Here is a 6657-nt window from a genome sequence, read left to right as displayed (position 1 = left end):
TGCGTGGAGCCCCATGGCCCCCCCACCTAAGAGCCAGACCTGCTGGCCGCTTCTAGGATGCAGTGCAGAGCCAGGAGAGGTAGGGACTAGCCTGCCTTAGCTCTGCAGCACTGCCAATGGGACTTTTAACTGCCCAGTCAGCAGTACTGACCGGAGCCGCAAGGGTCCCTTTTCAACCGGGTGTTCCGGTCGAAAACCAGATCTCTGGTCACTCTAGACATACCCCCATTAGAGGATCTGGCCTACCATGCTTGGAAAAACGATAGAGGGTAAAATTGTCTTAAGTGCTATAGTGATTTGGGAGCTGAAGTCCCCTTTCAAATGTGATTTAGGCACATAGAAGCCTAAATCTAATTCAAAGTGCATTGGAGTTAGGGGTTTACCTACTTAGGATCTTTTGTAAATCCCTTATGCACCTATATGCATGTGTCATAAATATAAAGGGAAGGGTAAACCCCTTTGAAATCCCTCCTGGCCAGGGGAAAGCTCCTCTCACCTGTAAAGGGTTAAGAAGCTAAAGGTAATCTCGCTGGCACCTGACCAAAATGACCAATGAGGAGACAAGATACTTTCAAAAGCTGGGAGGAGGGAGAGAAACAAAGGGTCTGTGTGTCTGTCTATATGCTGGTCTTTGCCGGGGATAGACCAGGAATGGAGTCTTAGAACTTTTAGTAAGTAATCTAGCTAGGTATGTGTTAGATTATGATTTCCTTAAATGGCTGAGAAAAGAATTGTGCTGAATAGAATAACTATTTCTGTCTGTGTATCTTTTTTGTAACTTAAGGTTTTGCCTAGAGGCGTTCTCTATGTTTTTGAATCTAATTACCCTGTAAGATATCTACCATCCTGATTTTACAGGGGGGATTTCTTTATTTCTATTTACTTCTATTTTTATTAAAAGTCTTCTTGTAAGAAAACTGAATGCTTTTTCATTGTTCTCAGATCCAAGGGTTTGGGTCTGTGGTCACCTATGCAAATTGGTGAGGCTTTTTATCCAACATTTCCCAGGAAAGGGGGGGTGCAAGTGTTGGGAGGATTGTTCATTGTTCTTAAGATCCAAGGGTCTGGGTCTGTAGTCACCTAGGCAAATTGGTGAGGCTTTTTACCAAACCTTGTCCAGGAAGTGGGGTGCAAGGTTTTGGGAAGTATTTTTGGGGGAAGGACGCGTCCAAACAGCTCTTCCCCAGTAACCAGTATTAGTTTGGTGGTGGTAGCGGCCAGTCCAAGGACAACGGGTGGAATATTTTGTACCTTGGGGAAGTTTTGACCTAAGCTGGTAAAGATAAGCTTAGGAGGTTTTTCATGCAGGTCCCCACATCTGTACCCTAGAGTTCAGAGTGGGGGAGGAACCTTGACAGCATGTTAAAGGTTTAACCATCGCCCTTTCATTTAAGTTAGCTATAAGAGACAATTAAGACCAAAACAAAGGGGTATATGAGTCTGCTCAGGTTTCAGAGTAGCAGCCTTGTTAGTCTGTATCTGCAAAAAGAAATATGGATATGAGTCTGCTCAGGAATTTGAATGACCTGGGTGGAGGGGGTTTGCAGGATATTGTTTTGGCTAAGGGTGTGTGTGTGTGTGTGAGAGAGAGAAAGAGAGAGAGAGAGAGAGAGATTGAGCGCACAAGGGGAGAAATGCAGAGAGAGAGAGACAGAGTGAAGAACAGAAAGCAACTACCTCCTGTTGTTTGGTCCCTCTTGTATTCAAAAAAACAAGACCTCATACATGCTTTGTAAAAAGAAACAAGATTGCATCTAAGGTAACAGACTCCATCAATTTCTCCTCCTGATCAGAACACCCTACAAGACCATGAATTTTGGCTACCAACTCACGTAGGTAACTAAATGCACTTGTAAATCTTGTCCTAAGTCACTTCTGAAAATGAGATTTAAGCTTTTAAGTCATGTAGGTATTGAAAATTTTACTCAGATTAAATAATAGGTCTTTTTCATCTCTAAGTACTGTGCTCCTATAAGCTGTGCTAACATTTTTTTCTGTTAAAACTCAAGTTTAGAAATTGAGAAATTTTGTTAGGGAAAAAAAATCATTCTGGCTGAGCCCTTAATGTTGAGTTGCTTTTTAAAAAAAACATTGCTGAGAGAGGTGAGTTTCATCTACGGCATTTTGCAAATCTTCAGAGAAAAGCCAAATAAACTACAAATTAGATATTACCTAATAATTCCTAGTATATTTCATGGCATATTTTGTGAACACTACCAGTATATGTACTAGATCTCATGAATCAACATTATAGTAAAATATAATTTTCATCCTGTTCCGCAACAGAAAATATGAAGTTTTTATCTTCCTAAATTATAGTGTTATTATTTGTTTTTTTGATTTTCAGAATGAAGAGTTTTCCTTCATTAACTCTCTTGTGTAGAGTATACAGTTTGATGGGACTCATTTTTCAAGTTGTGATAGGGCCAAGTTTAAATTATCTGGACATCAATGAAAACTGGAATTTACCCAGGTATTTCCACCACCCCACCACCCCAGGATTAAAATGTTAATGTGATGACAAGATTTTATTTATTCACAAATATATTCCACAATAATTAAATATAAAATTTTAATAAAAAGGATTTGAGTGTGTGGGGAAAAGAAGACTGTGTCATTGCAAATTTAGTTGCCCATGTTTACAGTTAGGCCTGCGGTTAAGTATTTTGATGAAATGGGAGCTAAAACAGGAAAGTAGCTTGTAGGATGTATTAGCCTAAATTTCAAGGTCATTTCTCTGCTCCTTTACCTATTTATCTCATTAGCATTTTCCATTTAAAAACAAAACAAAAAAGACAAGGCACAATCACTAAGCACTTTTATTATTTAGATGCCCTTATTAGTTAGATGCCATGTTATTAGTTTATAAAACATTCAAAGCTGACTAATCACACAAACCATCAAAGGCTGATTTTTACATCTATAATGTGTGATTTTGATTGAAACATTTTCTTTTGCTGGAGAAAGGTATGAGGGGGGTGTGTGTGTGTGTGTGTGTGTGTGTGTGTGCACGTGTGTGTGTGTTTCAGAGAGAGAAGTTAATCTGGCACAAACCTCAACTACTGTTGGCCCAGTGCAGGCTGTTGTTTCTTTGGGTCTATGAAAATTTCCTCTTCTTATTAACCAGTGTGACAAAGCTCTGTCCTTGTCTCCATGGGTCCCTTGTTTCCTGGTGGATTTTGCTCAGAGGGTCACTGTGACACTCCACATAATCCTTGTCTCTCTAGAGACAAGGGTCACAGTCTACTGAGCCATTTTGAACATAAGCCAGCGAGGGAGGTGAGGAGAAGCTATCCTCCCTTGCACAGTCTCTCTTGTCTCACAGTTTCAGTGGTTAATCGGGGGCGGGGGGCAAAGGCAGGAGCCCAGGCCCACCCTCGATTCTGGGCTCTAGCCCAGGGACCCTAATAGTATCAGCTATGGTAGCTGACCTTTTAGAAACATGATACGTACAATTTCCTGGGCTACTTCCCCACAGCAGCCCCCACTTCCTCAAGCTCCACTTCACCCTTACCTCAGGGTCTCCTTCCTTGTGCCTGATATGGTGAGTACTGCACAGTCTCTCCAACAGCACAACTTCCTCCCACAGCTCCTGACATCTGCCCTGACCTGACTAACTGGGAGGCTTTTAACTACTTTCAGCCACCCCCTGATTGGCTTCAGGTGTCCCAATCAACCTAGCATTCTCCCTGCCTTCTGGAAAGTTCTTAATTGGCCCTAGGTGTCTTAATTGACATGGAACAGCTGCCATTTAACTGGTACCAGGGATTTGTTTAGCCTGGAGCTAATATATCTATCTCCCATTACTTTTCTATAGCCATCTGTCGTTGCCCCGTCACACCAGGTAGACCAAGTGAAGTATGTAGATCAAAATTCAAAGTTGCTCGATATTGGGTCTGTCACTGCAGTGAAGAGCTCAGTGGCCCATGATATAAATAGGTTTGGGTTAAAGTATAATACCTAATTATAGTCACTCCTTAAACAAAATGTACTTGAGTCAATGGGAACTTTGACTGAGTGAGGACTGCAAGATTACTCAATCTGCCTAAGCACATTAGGTGCCTAACTCTTTTTGAAAGTCAGTGAGAGTTGGGCACCTAACTCACTTACCCTCTTCAGTCCTCATCACAAACCACCGCAACAGAGAACCAGGGGATTCCTCCTTATCTCTCCCAACTTTATAGGTAGGATGATCTTCTCTTCCCACTAGTTTGAAAGCCTCTTACATAAGATTTCCTCTAAACCAGAAAAAAAACCCACACATTGGGTACTAGAAAATAATAAAGCTATTGAAATAGGAAATCCATTTTAATTGTAGAGATAATAAAATAGCAGTATTAAAACATGAAACATACTATATAGCAGGCACATGTGTCATCTGTGCACTTATTGTACTTAGTCCTGGGCATTTATATAATTATATTTAAAATATTTAAAGAAATGAAAAATTAGATAAAATACTGTTAGGTTTTTATGCTCTTATATCAGAACTGATTATATCATCAGAATTTCCATGTATTATGACATCAATACACAGAGTTGGAGCTACAGCTTTTTAACCACCGGCAGCAACTGTAAGAGAGCCTGGGAAAGCTATAGGTTGTTCTGCTCATTTGGAACTGCATAGTGATTTTCTCTTCTGAAGAGCTTACTGTTTAATTCGTCACTCTCTGCTTACAAGCAGAACAGCAAAAAAAAAAAAAAAAAAAAAAAAGCCTGCCAATTCCTCTATACTGTGCAGGTCAGGGTGTCATGGATCTTAGGAGACTGAAAAAACTTCAGGCCCTGGTGCATGTATACAGACAGGATCCAGCCTTTGTGAGGGCTAAGCAGCTAAGTTTACTGTGGAACAATGTGAAAATCATAGGAGATGATTCTTCAAAGCAATACCTCTGTAAAGAAGACAGCTGAGAAGGTGGAGGAATCATTAGAGGCAGCTGAGAGTAAGGAGAGTGACTTGGAAATTGAGGATGAAGGTGTTATTGAACCAGATCTGGATGATCCCCGAGAAATGGGAGATGAATATTTGGAAATAACAAATGAGATGATAGACCAGGCCAATGAAAAGAGGGAACATGCCTTTGCTGCCCTGGATGAAGGTGAACTTCAGAAAGCTATTGACTTGTTCACAGATGCTATCAGGCTGAATCCTCAGTTCACCCTCTTGTACGTTAACCGAGCCAGTGTCTTTGTGAAACTACAGAAGCCAAATGCTGCCATTAGAGACTGTGACAGAGCCTGTGAGCTTAACCCCAATTCAGCACAGTCTTACAAGTGGAGAGGGCAAGCACACATGCTCCTGGAGCACTGGGAGGAGGCAGCCCAGGACTTTACCTTGGCATGTCAACTGGATTACAATGAAGATACTAATGCCATGTTAAACAAGGTGCAACCAAGGGCTGGGAAGATTGCTGCACATCAGGAGCAGTATGAACAAAGACATGAGTTAAGGGAGATCCAGGAAAGGCTGGAGATGGTGAAATTGGCCTTGGAAGAGGAAGAAAGAATCCAGAGAGAGGAAAATTACTGGCAGGACATGATTAGAAAAAGTCACAGGCAGCTGACATTTTTCATAACCTTACTAGATCCAAGAGTTCTGATTGCTTTCCTGGATGTGGTCTGGAACCCAGAAAACATTTACAAATACCGTGACATACAAAAGTTAATAAAGCTTACCTGCAAAACAGGACTGAATGTGGTCAGCCAGAAATGACCTATTATTCAAATTAAAACCACAACCTGTGATGTGATGCGTGCTTTCCTTTTCTTGTTTTATTTGCTTCAATTTTATTTATAATCAGAACTCTCACTTGTGGCTTTCTGTGAGCCAAATAAAAACATTTCTGGGGGCAAATAGCAAAGTAACTCCATTCCCTTAAGCATGCATTGTTGCAATACAACAATACCTTGACTTAGGAAATGGGTTTCTATATGGGAGGGCAATCATGTAGAATAGCAACTGAGTGTACAAGACAATCATTTTAATACTCCAGATTATAACAAAACTGGCAAAACTACGGCGGAGTTAAATAGGAGCTGATGATGACGGCGATCCATGAAGATATGACTTGAACATTTAAGCTGTTTCATTTAAGATTGAATATGTATGCACCCTATGATACTCTTTACATGAACATAAAAAGATGGCTGGAAAGGAGTTCAAATCCCTTTTTTTTTTATACCTTCATAGGGAAAGGAAGTGAGCAGGTGAGGAACTAAAAAGGGAGTGCGAAAAAAAGCAAAAAGTTGACAAACATTAGAGACTTGCCAGTTGACTCATGGGGAGAGGAGGCTCTGGGATGGCTTGATTTTGTAAAGATGAATTTTAATAGCAATATTTCATTACAGTCCTATTTCCTATTATGCCTACACTATAAAGCCAGGAAGCCCAGGATTTCATGCAATCATTTCTGCGTAACTCTTGCCTCAATCTTTTTTATATTTTGTGTTGCAAATAGCTTATAATAAAATGCAATAAGGTAAGTGCACTCATTGAATTTTATATTTGCGCCTTTTGGCACTGATCTAGCACAGCACCTTAAGCACATGCTTTACTTTAAGTATGAGAGTCCCCTCGTTGGCTTTAATTGGATGACACATGCTTAACATTTTGCCCACAATTCAGTGCTCTGCTGAACTGCTGCCTTTTGGAGGCAT

At 40.6% G+C, this 6657-nt stretch overlaps 1 pseudogene across 1 annotated transcript; it reads left to right on the top strand.

Moving 5' to 3' along the window:
* Window positions 1-4752: 4752 nt before the first annotated feature.
* Window positions 4753-5713, top strand: LOC311516759 (putative protein FAM10A4 pseudogene; annotated as a pseudogene). The gene has a single exon. The product of its transcript is annotated as a putative protein FAM10A4 pseudogene (transcript).
* The last annotated feature ends 944 nt before the right edge of the window (window positions 5714-6657 follow it).

The sequence above is a fragment of the Lepidochelys olivacea genome (assembly GCF_965140295.1).
Source record: "Lepidochelys olivacea isolate rLepOli2 genome assembly, chromosome: 2".
Taxonomy (NCBI): Eukaryota; Metazoa; Chordata; order Testudines; family Cheloniidae; genus Lepidochelys; species Lepidochelys olivacea.
This window is presented reverse-complemented; position numbering and strand designations above follow the sequence as displayed.